The following is a 19789-nucleotide window of genomic DNA, read 5'->3' as shown; positions in this document are numbered from 1 at the left end:
ACCCTGTAGGCTGCTCAGCAGTATCTGGAGCCCACAAGATGCCAGCAGCGCCCATCAGCAACATCTCTGGGCATTGCCAAATGTCCCCAGGACAGCAAGACCCCCCCCCAGCCGAGAACCAGCGACTCAGGGTCACACTCCCATCGGTGACCGTGGGATTCAAAACCAGGCCTTTCTCTCCACAGAGGTGACCTCCCTCTGAATACATTTTACATATCGGGCTTAACCATCCCTCCTCTACCCGATATTCCCTTTTTTCGGACACTACAGGTAATGCCTTAATGGTCACCCTTACGCATAACCTTGTTGCTTCTGTATTTTTGATTTGCCTTATTGCTGTGTTTCCCAAGCTGAAATTTCTGGGTCATGATGTGTGTGTTTCGCGACATGTCTGGTACACGCTCCCCACTCAAGCCAACTTGTACTCTAATCAATTATCCGCGTGTGACAGTGTCTTCTCTGCCCCCGCCCTGCTGGGTGTATCTGGGGTTTAGAACCGATGATCTTAAAATTGTGTGGCCGCCAAACATCCAACATGGGTTAAAATCGCCTCCCCCCAGGAGTAGAAAAGTGTCTCCATTAACGTCACCCGTGTAGTAAGTTTTAAGTAGGACACAACAAGTCACCCCAACTTTATTGAGCCCACTGGTACTCACTGGGGTTCCTTGCCTTTCTGAGCCCCACTGGCCACCCCCAGTTTCCCAGAGAAAGCCAGGCCCATGGGACAATTTTTACGGATGCTGCCAAAATGAATCATAATCTTCAGTATCAGAATCCGCTCGTATCTCGTCACAGGCCCCCGTTTCCTCCCCAGGAGCACCCCTGCAATGCAACCAGAGGACCAGAGGTAAAGGCAGCCTGTCTTCCTGGGCTCCCTAGGTTCAGGGTTCGCGGCTTTACCTAAATTCTCTCACTGAATCTGCGTGGAAATGCTGCTGGTTGCATTTTGTGGCGACCACGTTGAGATTTAGCAGGTGATTTATGCAAGTCCTCAAGCTGGACGGCGGCGACACGGATATTTCAAACCCAACCTCTGCTGCTGGGGCTTCCACCAGGTTCACAGGCCTCAAAGACATTTCGCGACAAGATCCTTAAGGCTGGCAGACGCCTCCAAGACATTTCTACAACCAGGGACCCTGGAACCAGCTTAGAACTTGTCAGGCAGGCAAAGGGGAGCCTCAGAGGGTGGGGTCCAGAAATCCCTAGAGGACGCCCTCCAGGTAAATGCAGCACAAGGTCAAGTGTGAGAACCAGGCCTTCCCCTCTCTCCACCCCCCATCCCTCAGTAACATCCCTGCCTCAATGGTTCCAGCGAGGACACGTTACATTTGCCATTTTGTGTGTGTGTGTGTCACACACAAAAATACCAATGGCAAGAAAGATTTTCTGCTTTTTACTTGAACTTACAAAATATCTGTATTTTTAAAATATATATATGTATTTTTATTGATTTCAGAGAGAGGAAGGGAGAGGGGGAGAGAGAGAGGAACATCAATGATGAGAGTCATTGATCGGCTGCCTCCTGCTCGCCCCCCACTGGGGATCGAGCCCAAAACCCGGGCACACGCCCTGACCGGGGATCGAACCAGCGACCTCCTGGTTCATAGGTTGATGCTCAACCACTGAGCCACACCGGCTGGACTCTATATTGTTTTAGAACCACCATGTGGTCTGATAGCACCACTGACCCGGCTTCACCAGAGCTGCCTGCCTTCCCCAGACTGTTCTGGAGCCTCCTGAGAGAAATCTCTCCACGCCATTGAATTCTCCACCCACACAGACCAGCAGCAGCGTCTGCCAGGCTTGGGCAGGGTGGAAGGCCTGGAGCCCTGCCCTTGGGGAAATGCCATGCTGAGATATTGCCACAGAGACACACGTCACCAGAGGTCCCGAGATAACAGAGGCATTCTTATTTAGGCCACGGCCTACGCTCAGAGGCCTGAAAACCGCTTAACACTCACAGCCTTACCCCGGACGCCGGCAGCGGGGCAAACAAAATCAACAAGAAAAGCCGGAAATATTTGAGATTAGGAAATTTCACTGGGCGCAGGCCAAGAAGTCAGCGTTCGTGGGCGAGCTCGTTCCCCCCTCGCCATGCATGTCGAACAAGGTCTCTTAATCACTCGTCGCAAGCCACCTAGGAGGGTCACGGACAGGTCAGAAGGGTGGGCCTTTTTCCATGGTACTTCAAAGTCTCCCCAACTCTTGGGAGCTCCTTGGAGAACCCCAACAGACCGATCAGCGACCGTTTGTGCGCAACACCAGGCCACAATCTCTGCAGCAAAAAAACATGAGTATGCGGGACTCACCTTGGTCGTGCAGTCTTCTCGATGGCATAGTAAAAAGCAATTAATTAGATCGCAGTGAATGCCCCCCAGGAAACCGCAGAGGGAGAGAGGGGACCCCCCTTTGGGGCACCGAAAGGCTCCTGGCGAAATTGCCCTGCAACCAACATGCCTCCATTCAGAAAAAAAACTTACCTGCGTTCCTTCGGTCACCCACACAGCCCTGGCCCTGCTTTATTTTTTTAAGTCACCCAGACCTTGTCTTTCCCGGTAATGTCATAATCAGCAGGCCGGGAGCAAGGTGGCTGATAATTGTTCTTTATGCGGCTCTTTGTTTAGTGTCTGATTCAATGCGTCTGGGTGGCCACCCTTTTACCACATTCTTGGTAACAGAGGTGAAAAAAATCAATGGCAATCAGATTACCTTGTTAACAGAGAGGCTAAGGGGCCAGTGCGGGAGGTTCACAGGGCATCCCCTTTCATTTAAAACATTTCGCTTTTTTTTTTTTTATTATTTATCTTTATTATTATTTATAGCATGGAGCCGAGAGCCTTTCCTAACCCAGAGGGCGGCTCTGCATGTGTCTCCTGCTGGGCCCAGGGTTCCTGCCGCATCCAGACCAGGGAGGGGACCCCTCAAGCTGCCTCGGCTTCGTGTCACAAAGTGCTCGGGACGGGTCCCTGAAGGACCCAGGGTGCCAGGCTGGCTCTGTGATCCGAGGTGTCACAGGATATTGTATTTACTGCCGAGGGTGTTATTTACTGCTGGTCCTTATTAGGATCACTGTTATTACCCGCAGCAGCAATGCGCCCCGAGCTAGGCAGGGGTGTTATAATGGGCCCAGAGAACAAAAGCTCTCAATGGGAAGCTTCTAGATGACAGTCATCGCCTGGGGCAGCAGAGGCCGAAACAATGGGGCGCTAGATGGTTCCTGCAAGAGGAGGGGCCTGGGCTCAGTGAGGAGACTTGGACGTGTCTCCATGGGTTCCTTGACCTTGAGTTGGTGCCTCTGAACTCTTGGGGTACATGGGGGGCTCTCAGAAAACCGTGGGGACATGAACTTGGTCTGAGCTTCAGGAGGTGAGGCCAGGAGTGAGCTCAGGGGAGGTGGCCCTGCAGGTGGGTGCGGGTGGGGAGCTCACTGTACCTCCGGGCTGTTAGTCTGGGGAAAAGCAAATCACACCGAGATTATAACCCAAGGTCGTGGCACATGCTCGGGTGTCCTTCTCAATCACCAGCTCTTTTCAGGGATATTTCAGCAACATAGATTAAAAACGTTTGCCAAATACTCGGACCCTTTGGCAGAGAGTATTTTTGAAAGTCTATCCTAAGGAAATGCTTATGAATCGGGAGCACGCCCATGCATAAGACACAACAGTATTAGTTTCAAAAGCCAAAATGTAAAAAGTGATAAATGCAAAACCTGAAGCCTGCCGTTTTAAACCAACAAAATGGGGTGGAAAAAGTGAAAACCAAGCAGCATTTAAATATACGTAATTAGACAACGATTCAGCATCCCGGAAAAGCACCTATCCTATAATCAAAGTTAAAAAGGCCCACCATCGAATTGTATACACACCATGATTACAATTATAAAAGACATACGTCTGTGATAAAATACTTCAGGTAATAAACACAAACGAACAATAACCGCGTTGGTGGGCCAATGGCACAAAAACAATGTCCTGGTTTCTCAAAGTTTCCGTAATGCTGTCATATTACTTTTATTATTTAAAACAAAATTACTTAAACCATTCAAAATGGTATCAGGATGGTTAAAATAGATTGATGGTCTCTTTACTGTTTGTTCACCGCCTCACTGTGTATAATCTGTGACCGTCATCGGAACTGAGAGATAAGAGGACTCTGAGCATTTTGGGAAGCGCTTTGCACGGCCAGTTCCCTCCAGTTTCCTTTCCCTGCGCAGCTCACCCACCCTTCTTGGACTCCACTTGTCCAACCGCTGCCAAAAAGCAGACGCGACTGATGGCCTCAGATTCTGTTCTGTTCACTTCATATTATAAAACACAGTTGGACTTTTCACCGACGCTTGTTAACCACACACAGATGGGGAAGAATACTCAGACTTAAAACCCAGTAGCACAATGAATATTTATATCCGTATCATCTTTCTGGGCAACTGAATCCACGTCTCAAATCAAGATCGCGCTAATTATATTGACTCGGTCGCTTGTTATATACATAAAAATATATATTTTTTATATAAATCTCACATACCTTTACTTCTGCCCCTCAGATGAAGCCGTGGGCACTCCGCAGAGTGGGGCTCCACAGCTGGCGCCGTCCAGGCAGGTCTCTCCACTCACACCTGCAGATGTGATAGAAAAATATTAAGTTTCCGGCAGGAAGATGTGAGTTGGAAGCTCGTTGGGTCGTCCTGTATAAAGTTGGGGGCCCCGACCATCTCCCAAGTTCTCTGTTTCTTCCTGTAAGAAAAGGGGTTATGAAGCCTGGCCCACTCTGTGCTCCTTTGTGACCGCAGAGGGCAGAACAACCCGCACAGTGTGGGAGACAGATGTGAGGGGGGAGTCTCTTATTGAATTCAAGAACATGTGATTTTAACTTTTTTCACTGCTTTTCCTCTTTTTCTTTGCTAATTTTGTTTTAATTTTTAAAAATATGTTTTTATTGACTTCAGAGAGAGGAAGGGAGGGGGAGAGAGAGAAACACCAATGATGAGAGCGCCACTGATCGGCTGCCTCCTGCTCGCCCCCTGCTGGGGATCGAGGAGCCTGCACCCTGGGCCTGTGCCCTGACCAGGAATTGAACTGCGACCTCCTGGATCCAAGTTGATGCTCAACCACTGAGCCATGCTGGCCGGGTTCTTTTGTTAATTTTAAACTATACCACTCTCGTAGGGTTTCAGAGTGTGGAAATGGGGATCCACAGGAATTCTATGACCCCCCAACTTACCCGCTAGATTCAACAGAATAATAACAATCAGTGAACACATTGTGTTTCATGTTTATGAGTTTACAAACTACGGCGTCTCCTACATGCTGGAAGAGACATATCTGCCTTCATATCTAACATACGACGCCCATGTTTATGGACTTGCTAGGACCACTTTCATTGATCAAACAAAACGACCGAATCAGAGACTGCAATTCATTCTTGTAGCTAAAACAATATAATCTTGTAACAAACACTGAACAAACTTTGGCTCTTCTGAAATGCCCGCTAACCAAATATATTTTGAAGGTCCACTGAACAATCCACCCATCAATCAGTTAAATCCCAAAGGAAAAACAAAATACAGGAGAGAAGGGAAAAAAGAGAGGCAAACAATTGATTAAATTCAACAGAGTCTTCATTTCCACTCATTTGTGTATGTGCGAGTATCCTGCAGTTTTAACTGAATTTCAGGTTGAGTCACATGTAACTACTAGGAACCTCTTCAGCACAGAATCCCACCGCTGGAGCCATTTCAGTTAATTAATTAAGTGTAGCGGAGGTTAGTAACGATCTTAGGCGACAGAATGAAATTACTGCCTGAAGTGGCAGGATCCTTGCATGTTTCTCTCTCCCCGCCTCTGGATTGCAGCAGGCGGAAACTGAATCTTGTCGATAGACTAAAAAAAACCAAGCCTTGTCCTTGGAATGGCTTCAAACTCAAATCCGATGACTTGTGTAAAACTAACAAGACAAAACAAAGGAGAGAGAAACACACAATTGCGTACAATCCAAAAGAGCTCACTCCCCATTGAGAGTGAATTCTTGCGACTTTCTGAAAAGCAGCGAGGGATCGTTATAAATGTTCCCATCTCTCTAAAGTTTATAAAACATTGGACAACATCAGTTAAAATAAGAAAAGCAGCCCCCAGATAATCAATAACTACATGTTGGACTGAAGTCAAGAACAAAAGGAAGACAAGCTTGTACTCAGTTCATAGCCATGTCCCTTCTTCCAGATGTGTCCCCGCAGAGGATGTGACCTCAATCTGGCCTCCAGCCCGGATGGCATGGGGGCGGGGTCAGGAATTGGGGAAGATCTGATAAGTCCTGGGGTAACATAAAGACTTATTTAGGGGGTTATCTGTTGAGCAGAATCTGAAAAGGAGTTTTTGAGGAGACTATCATGCCAGTTAAACCAACTATCTGGGACCCTACTGAAGACATGAAAGTTTTGAATGTCTTTCCCAAGAGCTCGGCAGGGTGTATTTTAAAAAAGGAAACGCATGGCCTGGTTACTACCAGTTTTGTCCCCAACTGCAAGGAGAGGAAGGAGCACTGTGGCCCATCACTGTGGAAGTGCATGAATCAATGTGTATCCATAACATGGATTAGTAATCAGCGAGAGAAAGAAGCGAAGTAGTAAACATGCAACAATACTGATAGATCTCACATGAATTGTGCTCCTGAAATAATCCAGAGCAAAGGGGACACATAGCGAATGATTTTATTTACATTAGTCCTTGGAAAATGTAAATTATCCTATAGTGACAAAAGGCAGATCGGTCGCTGCTTGAGGATGGGAGACGGGCAGGGAGGGGTTGAATGTGAAGTTCGAAGGGGTACAAAGAAATCTCTGAGGATGACAGATGAATTAGCTACCTTGACTGTGGCGATGGGTTGGCAGGTGTACACAGATGTCAAATATATGGGCACTTACACCTCAACGAGGTGGTTTTAAAAATGATAATTTTTGAGAGATGAATGGAGTGGTAATTATATTGGTGGTGGGAGGAATCTAAAGCTTGGTCATCCCCAAAACAAGACAAAACAAGAGGTGGAGAGACAATCAATTACATATTTTAGAAGTAGAAATGTGTTGCTTTTGATAATACATAGATGATAGATACATAGATAGATCGACAGACAGATAGATAGACAGAGAAGAGACTGTAGGGTTAAAGCAAATGAGCTGTCCCCCTTCTCAGCTACTTAGGGAGCATGGTCAACGCCATGGTGTAGAAGGGTCTTCATTTTCACAGAAGGCAAGGCCAAGGTGGGGAGGGTCAGTGGTCCTGTCTGGGGCCCTTCCCGTCATTCCTTCTGTCTGTGATGAAATTGTTAAGGGCCAGGAAGAGCTGAGAGGGGAAGGGAAGCCCTCCTCTCCCATCCCCTGACGCCCAGAGCTTTGTCGCTCTCAAAAGACACTGAAGGGTAGACCCATATTTCTCACTTGACCCCTGCCCAGACCTAACCATGCTACCGGGGATCCGGCCATGAACCTGCTTCAAGTTCAAGATGCTCTTGGTATAGGATGCACCGGCTCTGCAGGGAGATTTTAGCTCATTTTGTGGCACTTTTGCTGCTCTAATGAGATATACAATAGCACTGAACTACTTCCAGGAGCAGAGAACTTTGTGGGTCTATTAGGGAGCTACAGGGTCAGGGCCCGATGCTTCCATGAGCCAGGCTCTGGGCCGGCCCGTTCCCCACGCCGGCCGGGCTCCAAGGCCGAGGCTTCTACTTTGGAAAATAATTAGAAAGCAGCAGTTTTAAGATTTTATCGTGGGAAAAAGTGTGCCTCTTATCTTATTAAGGTCCCCAAACTTTTATCACTGGACATCACTCTTGACTTTGAAAAATGAGACTAAAATAATCACCTGGTGCCTTTTTTCAAAGTCAAAGATTAAATAAAAGAAAAAAACGTAGAGCAGAGAGGGAGCCTCTGGGAATTGAGACTGTTGATACTACGAAATACTGAAGTCTCCCTGGCAAAAGTACGAGGTAATTGTGATTAACTGTGTTAATTTGGTGTATATTTGAACAGAATAGGTAACTGTAAGAAAGACCATTTGGAAGTTCAAGAAATATTTTTGGTTGACTCTCTCTCTCCCCCCACTTCCCTCCACTCACTTTTGTCCAGCTAAAAGAGCGACTCTTAGAGGTAATCCAGTAAAGAAAATGGTAGCCTAATACAGACTTCTAGAGGCTATATCTAGCTGAAGAACCATGGAAAATTTGGGTTATATTTGATTTTTAACGAGCGGGATGCCACTTACATTATCAAAAACATTTACCCAGACTTGCCCAGCATCATTACTTTGTCAAGTTAAAAGTCAGAGAAAAACACTCGTGTCCATTTAAAATGGGAAGAGAGGCCCAGCCGGTGTGGCTCAGCGGTTGAGCATCGACCTAAGATCCAGGTGATTGGGGTTCGATTCCAGGTCAGGGCCATGCAGGAGGTGGCCGATCAATGACTCTCATCATTGATGTTTCTCTCTCTCCCCCTCTCCCTTCCTCCCCCTGAAATCAATAAAGACATACTTTGAAAAAAAGGTTGGGGGGAGACCTAAAGATATACCCTACAGGAAGTTCTCCCTCTTAAAAAAATAAATTAAAAAAAAAAGTGAAATAGGAAGAGAGTTTTGGAGATACTGAGTATGAAGGGGGGGCGGCCTGAAGGTATTTCTCACACGTAAATTATATATTCATACAATTCCAATTTTGAGGAATAAACCTTTCTATGGATACCTAAGACAGGTCTTTCTCGACGGGACCCACGGGTCTTAAACTACACTGTTCATCTAGGGCTACAGCGTCATGAAGCGTTTGCTCGCATGATTATTAAAACCTAGAAATGCATCCTCTATACCCTTGATTCTATTCTAGTAAAGCAACGGGAGCCACCATTATCTATGATTTTATTTAAATCCCCTTGAATATTTATATATTCATTATCTTAGACCATTAGGATAGTCCCTAGAGTTCAAAAAGTGTACTTGCATATAAATGATTAAAGTAATGTAAGCTCTTTAATTTAGGGTCTCATTTAAGTCTCACAGTAAGTCTGTGTGGTAAGTACTCCTACTGTCCTCTTTTTATAGACAAAGCGGAGGCACTGGCGGGGTGCGTACATTTCCGAGGGCTGCAAAGAATTATGTCATGAATGTGGACATCATGGTTTTACCCTGTTTCAGAGATAATCTCTCAGTACTTGTTCCCTGAGATTTGAGGGAAAGCGACATAACCTTACACGTAGCATCACGATTTTACGCGTCAAAAAGATCCGCATTCTAAATAAAAATAAAACAAAAACATTTCAAGAACCGGTTCTACTTCTAACTATTTTAACTTTTAGGCTTGAATCTATCGGGTTTTGAAAAAAAATCCTGTTAGTTTTTTTTTTTTCTATTTCCCCCGCATCTATAAAACATAAATCATCATGATGACGGCTTTGTTTAGAATTTTTGTATTTATTTATGATGGACGCTGTAGGAGGAATTTTAGCTGTCAATCTTTGTTCTGCGTTGGGTTGCAAAGTTGAATAGAATTTTAAATAGAACTAATTTAAATAGAACCGTATTGATGAAATTGAGAGTTGACTACAAAGAAATAGTTGGCAGGCGTCACTAGATGGGGTACCTTTGTTGATAAAGACGGTGCTTTTATATCAATAAAAGAGGCTTGGCTTTGTCCCCAGGTCCTACCTGGGACTTGTCGCCCAATGCGATCTGGAGGAAGGCTGAAACTCAGCAATGCTGTGCGTGTGGTTTAACAGCTCCTAAAACGATTTACTCAAAGGCGGGCTACTTTCCACTCTGCATTGTAAATGAAGAACTGAAATGAATGTGGCACCATTGCATTTAATTGGAAGATTTAGTCGGCCGGGCAAGAAAATCCCCTAACCAGAAATAGCCACGAGCGGGCCCGTGTTCTAGCCACTAGTAATTGCTTAATGGGACCGAGGATCCCGGCGAAAAGCCCGCGAGGTAGGCTTTCTAACAGTGTAAACCGAATGCAAAGCTTTGGTTTGCTTGCTTGAGTATTATGTGCACTTAGGAGATTAGATGAATAATAGCCCCAACGGGTTCTGCTATGGCAAGTGCGGGCCGAAGGGTTCGTGGTTTCACCCCTATTATTTCAGGCCTTCAATGAACCTCATTGTTACAACCTAAGTGACTTTGAATGAATTCAACCCCGTTAACCAAAAAATGTCTACGTCTCGGCTTCCAGCTCCCCCATTTTTGCCTGGGGTCCTATGACCCTCTGCCCACCTTCAGAAACCTGGGGTCACCCAGTTTTCCACTCGCCCTGTAGAGACCGAGGCTGGACCAACTCTTAGCTCCTTCAGGCCAAGTCTCTTCTGCCCAAATGCACAGTCACGGGCCTGCTCTCAGCCCACGCACCTCCCTGGGGTCGCAGGCCCCGAGCCCTCCAGAGTCTTCAATCACATGGTCAAATTGCTTGTCCTTTGGGGGCTTAAAAAATCTTAGAGACCCGATTCCACCTTGCATCAGACTGGAACTCTGCAGCTAACATCACGCCTGTCATTATGACCCTGCTAACTCTGCTCCCCTTTCCCGTTTATCCGTAACTGTCAACACCACGGGATCAGGTCACCCAGGCCTGAAATCTAGGGGTCCCCTGTGAACGTGTCCCTCACTCGCCATCCTTTAACAGCCATGCGGCCCTGCACGTCCCACCCGGTGTCCCTCCACGCTAGCTCCGCCTTTGCACGCCTACGATGGTCACACCACTGTGGTCATGTCTGAGATGGCCTTTCAGACCCGTGTCTCAGCTCCTGATGGCACGCTGGTGCCAGTCCAAGCTTCCTCCACGGACAAACAAAAGGAAGGTTTTCAAGGGCTCAGGCTTAACGGTGCTTTCGCACGATATTTTTATAACGCAGGTTTCCCCACCTGCAATGGGTACATGAGAGGCCCCGGGGACCACAGGGGAGCAGGCCTGTTGGGAGGTCACGGTGGGGCGTGTGGGCCGCGACCTGGGGCCTGACAGTGCAGACACTTGTAGTTCTGCCACACGGCCACCTCCACTCATTATCCCCCTTCTCAGAGTGGTCCGGCCACATTAAGAAGGTGCCCTGGGAGTAAGGTTTCTGTAAAGCAAAGACTGTGTGCAAGCCGGAGCTAAGAAAAGTCTCATGTATGTGAAAATGTCGATTCAAAATAACCGGTCAGCAACTGTGAGCTGTTCCAATGAGCTACACGGAGTCACAGGATCACGTGTGTCATGCCTTCGAACGTGATTTGCTGCTACAATAAAATGCTCATGATACGTTTTTAAAATGATGCCAAGAGTGATAATCATATCAGTACTGAGCCTCCCCGGAAGGCTCAGCCCTTTCCCCACGGCCCTTGGCTGGAGTTGAACCCAGGACCTTTCAGTCTGAAGGCCGATTCTCTAACCACTGAGCTAAACTGGCCACTGTGCTAAAATGTAGGCTTCTTGAGAGGAGAGCCATACAGTGCCTGGCACAAGAGGCCTTCAAGGGCCATCCGTAGGGACAATTGTCTTGGGCTGGGACAGTCGGAAAGGCTGTATATCCTAAATTCCCTACAGGGAGTCTATAACCACATAGGTAGGAATTAAAAAAAAAAAAGCTACTGCTTTTAAAAAGCCATTTTGATCATTTCTGTGAAGAAACATTAAAAAAAAACAGTCAAAGAAGCCACACATCCCCGTAGATTATTACACTCATTAACAACGCTGATGTCCCTTTATAGCATAAAAGAATCCATATCAATAATTTAAAAATTGAAAACCACCAGAGCAAAAGGAGAGTCTCCCCCACGGAAACCCCGCCAAACCCTCAGTGCAGCCAGTGTCCCCAGTTTCCCACGGTCCCTCCCAGAGGGCCAGGCTGTGTTGGTTCACGGGCCACAGGCCAGTGTCCCCTCCCACGGCGCGCAGCCTGCGGGCTGCCTTCTCTGCGGCCTGAGCGCTGGGGACGGGACCCCTGCGTAACCGTGGCTGCTACACGTGGCCCCTGCTCGCTCCTCTTGTTCCGTCCGGTGTCCAAGTTGGCCTCTCGGTGACACATCTTACTCCAGGGGGCCTGGAAGACCTCTCTGGATGGTTCACTTTCTTCTGTTTATTACTCCGCATGAGCCCCAGAGGGAAAGGCTGTGGCCTCTCACTGATGCTGGACAGAGCTGGAGTCAACAGGGCCTAAGTCTGTCCCTTAGAGAGCGACTCTCCAGCCACCGAGGGTCAACTGGGAGCACAGCCCACCACAGGGGGCGCCGTTTCCACCTCTGAAGTGTCCAAGCTATTGCCACAACCAGGGCAATCAATACACTGATGATTCTGCTCCCCAAAATCAGGTTTTTTGTTGGTTTTCCCTGAACCTCCCAAAGTCCCAGACTACAGCCCTGGGCCTGCGGCTCCTCCCGAGCCACCAGACTGTGCTGCCGCAGAATGTGACACCCGCTCCGGTCGCATCCGATAAGCCACCCGGCGTGGAGGAAAGTGACCTGAATTGGCGGGCCGCGTGGTGACCCAGTCTTAGGAACCAAGTCCCCTGAACTTCTCCATCCCGCTCTGCCTCCATCCTTCGAACGGGGACCGACTCCCCATTAACGCGGGAGCGGGCGACGGTAAGTGCCACCAGGAAAAGGAAATTCAATTTTCGTGGGGGATGGCAGCCTTACCTTTTCGCGCTTAATTGGCCGTATTGTCTCCAAAAGTTAATTGGTTACTTAGTCCAGGTAGTTAGTAAAATGTTTAGCTGCGTCAAAAAGCTCTGGCTCCCACTGTTAATGGGGCATGAAATGGAATGTTTGATACTGCAAATAAAATCAGTGATATTCAAGGGTGTTATGGTAGGTAATGCGTTGAAACTGCCATTTAATGGGTCCTGGAAGATTAGGGTAGTGTCAGCCGGAACCGCCCGGGCTCTTTTCTGACATTGTAGTTGTCTCTTCATTTACTTAACGGCTGTCTGCACTGATTACATAGGCATAAAACTCCCCACAAAAAAACAACAGAGACACGCTCTATTAGCAGTCCAATTAGAACTATTTGCATATTACAGTTCATTTCTGCTTAAGTGAATCCCTGATACAACTTCAGGGGGAAAAAAATTCTATTGTGTCATTTGAAAGGAAGAGAAAAGAAAGAGACGGAAAGGTGATCTCGCTCTTTTTTTCCGCCCCCCCCCCCCACTTTGTTTTTACCTTCTGTCTGTCTGTCTGTGGCTCCATCTCTGTCAGTCCCCTTGGGGTGAAATATTAGGAAGGAGAAATTGCAGGCTTCAAGCCTGAGAAAATCTGGGGGTATCCGCGGAGACGAGGGGGTCCCGGTGACAGCCCAGGGAAGTCCAGCGGGGTGCCCTGTCATTGTCATGCTTCCGTTAGCGAAGGTGACTGCCTCTGAGGGAGGTCTCCGGGTTGCTTTGAATCTCTGAGCAGAGCAGTTAACATCTCCAGCAACGTCCCTGGGGGGCTGGAGCCCTTCATGTGACGCTCGTGTCACTTCCTGCCGGTGCCACGGCCACAGAGAGCGGCCACGGGGCTCCAGTGTCGTCCTCTGCACCTGCGAAGACTCCAGCCATTTCCACCTGGTGGATGGTCAGCTGACCGTGACGCTGACATCTGTCCTTCCACGCAGGCCAGGCCAGGCCAGGCCAGGGCCGGGGCTGGGTCCAGCGGGACTAGAGAGCTTGCTTTGTCGGAGACATCTCTCTGTCTCCAAGACTTAGTCCTTGGAACTCACATCTCGATGCCTGCCTATAAGGGCACTGGAAATATTGCACTTATGTGGTTTTAATTCTAATGATGGCGCTGATACAGAAGTCAGGAGGCCTCTTGTTGAAGCTGGAGAGGGGCGCTTGGCCGGCCTGGGCTGTGACGAATGCTAACGCGCTGGGAACAGCGACATCCTTGAGCCGACTCCAGGCACTGAGCTAAGCCAGCCAGGGCAGTTGGCAGTGAACGCTTTTGAGGTGCTCCATCGACATTACACCCGCCCCAGCCCTCTCGGGGTCCCCTGGGTTAATGGGAGGCCAGCAGGCCGGAGGGAGCATTCTCAGGTGGCCTCGGAGACCGCCGGTTGGAGAGGGGACAGGGGCCACCGCTCTGCGTGGCTGTGAGGCCCTGATGCTGGGGCAGGACAGTGACTGGGGAGAGGGAGTGATGGGGGGTCAGTGCTTGTGTGGGCACCCGGACGACCTACCGTGGTAGGTAGTCCCAAAGCTCCATGGATCTTCCATCGGCCACGACCTCAGGCTGGGCATTTTCTTGGGGATAAATAAATAGCTCCTTCGAGTCAACACAAGCAGGGAGCATAAATTGGGAGCCACCCCCAGAGTCCCTGGGCTCAACAGCAGAGGCGTGAGGAGGCCGAGAGGGAGGGGACGGGTGCATTTTGGGGATTACCGCGACGGGGAACCTCAGGGGGCCGGCGTGCCTACGTTTAGACAAAGCCCTGGGTGCCTTCCACGGCCTTGAACTCTCCCAGGCCCGGGACCAGGGAACGCCCCGCATCTGACGGCTGACTGGTCCGCTCACACTGGACAGAGTGGGACATGAGCTGTGCCAATAGAGGTCAACCGCAGCCATCTGGCTGGTCCTGGGCGTCCTGACCTAGAAACGCCCAGGGACACCTTTCACGGTCACGGGTCTATGTGAGGACTGTCAGAGTGTTTCCCAGGCCCGTGCCACCCACTTCCCTTTCTACCTGCAGCCCACCCGCCCCCACGGTTATCTGGATTTGCCAGGAGAGGGAGAAGTCCAGGAGGTGGCCACAGCCGACAGGGAAACCGGGAAGGGAGGTACTGAAGGTGACGACTGTGAGAAATACCAGCAGTTCCCAGCTGGGCCTTTCCTTTTCATATCCATCCCATTTTTTTTTAAATATTTATTTTAATATGTCTTTATCGATTTCAGAGAGAGGAAGGGAGAGGGAGAGAGAGAGAAACATCAATGATGACAGTCATTGATCGGCTGCCTCCTGCTCGCCCCCTGCTGGGCATCGAGCCCGCAACCCAGGCCTGTGCCCTGCCCAGGAATCGAACCTCAGTCTCCCGGATCCCAGATCCATGCTCAACCTCTGAGCCTGGCTGGCGGGGCCAAGCCCATTATTTTAAGCGTAACACATCCACGAGTGTAAGAAAATGCGGGGAGGAAACGCCCCGGTTAACAATCACGGCCACGCAACCCCAGAGCAGTGGAAGGAAACCGAAAGAGAAACAGCCCATTGGAGGGCACGGGGAGATGCCCAGCCTGGCATTCCCGATCCCTTCCACACCAGGAGCGAGGCGCGGGGAGGCGCGTGGGCTCTGCCGGCCACGGGTGACGTTTCCACGCCCTGCGGGTCCCTGGCGCCCTCCCTCCCGCCTTCATCCCGCTCCCATTACCACCGCCACCGGGCGATCGCCGCGGGAGGCCCTGGCAGAGGTGGCGAGATGGTGCCAGGGCCGGGGAGCAGGCAGCATTGAGACACGCACTTTCGCCCCTGAAAGCAGGCTCTGCACCCCGCCAGGAAAACAGCTCTCAGGCAAAGCGCTGCCTGCTAGTAAAATGGACTCGATCGGTAAACAGTGATTAAGGCTCTGGCTCCGCTGACTGTTGTCACCACCTCAGACACATGGCTTCTGTGCACATGCACACACACACACACACATGCAATCACACGCACAGAAACCGGGGGGGGGGGGGGGGGACTCAGCACAGAAGCTGAGCTCCAGAGGAACTGCGGAGAGAAGCTGGGGAGGGAGCACAGCGCATGTTCCTTCAAGGTAGATGCTCTGTTCTTCTAAAAAATAAAATGAATATTTCAGCGTATTCATTTTCCCTCGCTTTTTTTTTTTTTTTGGACTTGTGATGAGAACCGCCTTCCTGAATAAAACATTAAGCAGCGCATGCAAGCAGGAGCTTGCCCAATTCAGCATCCGCTCCTAATTTGTCCGGCTCTGTAATGCGACGGGCATCGGAGCAACTTCTCAAGTGGGGGGCGAGACTGGCAGCAGGACAACCAGCTCGACTGTGCACACGCCTATCAATCCATCTGTCTATTTACAGATATACATATCCTGATTTTTAGTCTTTTTAAAAAATATATTTATATTGATTTCAGAGAGAGGAAGGGAGAGGGAGAGAGAGAGAAACATCAATGGTGAGAGTCACTGATCGGCTGCCTCCTGTGCGCCCCCTGCTGGGGATCGAGGAGCCTGCACCCCGGGCCTGGGCCCTGACCGGGAATCGAACCGCGATCTCCTGGTTCATAGGCTGACGCTCAACCACTGAGCCACGCCGGCCGGGCGCGATGGCCATTTTATGTCAGCCTCTCTTTCTCCCCCACATTAACTTAATCCGAGTGCCACCTTTGCATTTAAAAGGCATCTTCAGAAACTGCCTGATGACTGCTGACATCATGAAGGAGAGAGCAGGTTACAGCGGAAAGACGCAAAATGCTGATTCCACTCCCACCGGCTGAGCGAACCTGGAAAAGGAACTCGATGCCCCTGAGCCTCAGATTCTTTAACCAAACACAGGGGTGAGAGCAAGACACGAGGCGACCTGTGTCCATGCCTTGCGAATGACAGTCGCATGCACATTTGACTGTGACTTAGCTACTATATGGAACATAAAATAGAACAGTGTTTTGTTTTTTTCTGTGATCACAAAACTAAGGAAGCAGAGAAGAAGGGGCTGTTTTTATAAATTTAAGCTGCGGCTTAGGGAAAGAAGAAGGCAGAGGCACGCTTGGCGTCCCTGTTTCAGTTCTGAACAATTAGGGTGTCATCCAAGGGCGCTGTAAACTTGCAGAAGAGGGAGGGAAATAGAAATGGAAATGGGGAAAAAATGGTTTAGTTCCCAACTTTGTCCGGTACCAACTTCATTCAACAGCCCTAAATTATCTCATGGTACAGAGGATCTTGCGGGGCCCGTGATGCGCAGAATGCGTGCTGTTGGTTCACAAAACGAATGGGCTCCATTAGGGGCAAGCGATCGGAAATGATTGTATTTCCTGTGCGAGCCTCTGTTAATAAGAAGCTATAACTCCTGGGAGAGGGCATCGGCGAGAGGAAACTCCACCCGTGGGGCTGAGGCCCTTAATCAGGCCCGCCGCTGGAAAGCGAGGCGGATCGTCTGAGAGCGAAATGCAAATCGACGGCACGGATGTCCCCGCACAGAGTCACAGGCTCTCTCCGTCATTGATCAGCCGGCCGCGTGACCTTTCCAGTGGGAGAAATAATTGGCAGTTTTAAAAAAACGAAAAATTGATCCCATTACTCAGATGGAATTTTCCACCTTTTCCCGAAAGAGATGCTTATTAGAGAGGTCAGTCCGTCTTTTTTGGGGGGGGGCGGGGGGTCATGCATAGGTAAGGAAGCGCGGCTATTATGTGCCATCGACGAAAATGGACCGGTGAGGCCTACACAGCAGCACTGAGGCACCGGGGCTCGGGCGATCCCGTTGGCCAATTACAGTAATGTTGATGACATATCCAGCTTAATGCACATGGCATTCAAGTCGTCCCCCCTTTTCGAGGAAAATCTAATTACACCAAACCCAAGCACTCAATCAAACCTGTTATTCTGTGGCTAAACAGCGTGGCGTTAATGCAATTTGAGGAGATCCAGGCCGTGACTGGAGACGTCACGTATTAACAATATCTAATGGGGGCTCCCGTAGGTAAATGAGTGTGCTAACAAGCAAGATCGCTGCTAAATCTAATATCTTTAAGCTGTTTAATTCCAAACAGTCCCTTAATAAATCAATTGACCGGGAGAGCTGATGCCCCTATCAATTATTCAAGAGGGCAAATAAATATTTCAGAGGAGTTGATAGCAAGGCGACGGCTGGTCTTATAGAAAGCTGGGCATTTCATTAGCCTCGCGCTGAAAGTTTTATAATGAGAGTAACACAGGTGGCATCCCCACTGCAGGGCTGGGAAGGGGAGAGAGAAGAGGCCGCAGACCGAGGCTTCCTTCCTCGCATTATTCCATTACCCGGACTTCTCCTTTGTAATGCGAAAATTGGAGTCAGGTCCCCCAAAGAATTATCATCTCTTGCAATCACAAAGGAAATTAAAGTGATCAAAAGTGTGTCATACTGCAAGGGTCCTAATTGTAATTCCTATTGGAAATGCAATTATCAGGCACTAATATCTCGGGGATAATGTATGCAGCCCCACATCCGAGTAGCCCTTCGCCAAATATTTAATAATATTAATTCCATTTTCCAGAAGAGGAGACTGAGTTTCTCCAGGCCTCTGGAAAGTGCCGACGAGGTCACCTGTGCTTGGAAGCGGGCGCTTTTTCTCAGCTTTGGAGACCATTTTTCCTATTGAAAGGGTACTTTCCCGTTTAATTTGGTATCTGTCTCAGGATTAGTCTTTATTCAGGCTTCTAATCCTTTGTATCAGGAAGGGGGGGGGGGAATGAACAGAAAAAGGCCTGAGAGTGATTGACATATTTCCCCTAACGTGCATTTGTGTCTTTAAAATGATCTTAGGAGAGAAAAATGAGAAATAAAAAAATGAATGAAGCCAATTTGCTTCCTGGGACATTGGATAGAAAGAGCCACCCTGTTGCTTCCTGTTTTATACCGTTGGGGGGGAGGGTGCCCCAGCTATTGTTTTTGGTTTTTCTTAAAAAATATATCTTTATTGATTTCAGAGAGGAAGGGAGAGGGAGAGAGAGAGAGAGAGAAACATCAATGGTGAGAGTCACTGATCGGCTGCCTCCTACTCGCCCCCTGCTGGGGATCGAACCCACAACCTGGGCCTGGGCCCTGACCGGGAATCGAACCGCAATCTCCTGGATCCTAGGTCGATGCTCAACCGCTGAGCCACGCCAGCCGGGCCCCAGCTGCTGTCTTAAGTCTTTCCACAGTATCTATGAAATTAAAGAACTGGTCTACCTTTTCTTCAGCTTCATTCAAACAACAACCTGATGAAATTTTGCGATTTCAGGCCACGCAACGACAATGGGTATCACCTCTCAACAGCGTTTTACAGTTGACAAATGTAAAGTCCCCACTACATTACTATAAGCATTACTGTTATGAGAAGCACTGTAAAAGGGGGAAAGCATTTAGATGATCTGGAAATAAAACTTAATTGTCAGGAGGTGTGGATATAAAAGCAGTTGAGGACTATTTTCCTAAATGGAGAGATCCGTATAAAAATTACTGAATGGAGATTTTCCACGCAGGGAGTTATACTCTACAAAACGCTCAATGAGCTACGGAAGAGACAGCTCAGCTACAGAAAATCATAATTTAAACGTTAGGTTTGTTCATTTTCAGCTTCATGAATTCATAGAGTAAATTTTTTCTATTATTCTGTAAGTAAAATCTGGCCGTGTCGAGAATCAGATTTCGGTACCGCCTCTCATCAGAAATATCTTTTTAGGGAGCCATTTAATGATTTATTGGGATAGCATTCTTAACCCCACAGAATGATAAAAGGTTCAAACAAGAGGGCAGACTTAACATGTGAGCCAAATCCTGCCCCATCCTGCCCTGCTCCAAATACCTAGTAATTACAAAAAATAAGTATTTTTTAAGAAAAATTACCTCCACTTGAAAAAAGAAGGGGAACTCATAATGCATCAGAAATGGAGAGGAAATCTCAAGATAAAGGGTGTGTGCAATTAGACTGAAAAACGGGGTGAGAACCGGGAAAAAACTATTGTCCACAGTAGGATTATCTCCTGGGGGTGCATGGGGTGACCCTTTGGTTACCACATCCTGAGGATTCAAGGAACCAAGCCCACTCCAACTCTCAACCTTTCTGAAGACTTCAAGGAGCAGTATGGGGACACCCAGGCTGAAGAAGATGT

At 48.6% G+C, this 19789-nt stretch overlaps 1 protein-coding gene across 1 annotated transcript in view; it reads right to left on the bottom strand.

The window, feature by feature from the left end:
- The window catches only part of NR2F2 (nuclear receptor subfamily 2 group F member 2), a 494304-nt gene that overhangs the window by 394797 nt on the left and 79718 nt on the right, over positions 1-19789 (bottom strand). Inside the window, exon 3 of the mRNA XM_081124791.1 lies at positions 4525-4615. The gene's annotated coding sequence lies outside the window, so the exon portion shown is untranslated. The remainder of the gene's footprint in view (positions 1-4524; positions 4616-19789) is intronic.

This window comes from Miniopterus schreibersii, assembly GCF_964146895.1.
Source record: "Miniopterus schreibersii genome assembly, chromosome: 22".
Taxonomy (NCBI): domain Eukaryota; kingdom Metazoa; phylum Chordata; class Mammalia; order Chiroptera; family Miniopteridae; genus Miniopterus; species Miniopterus schreibersii.
This window is presented reverse-complemented; position numbering and strand designations above follow the sequence as displayed.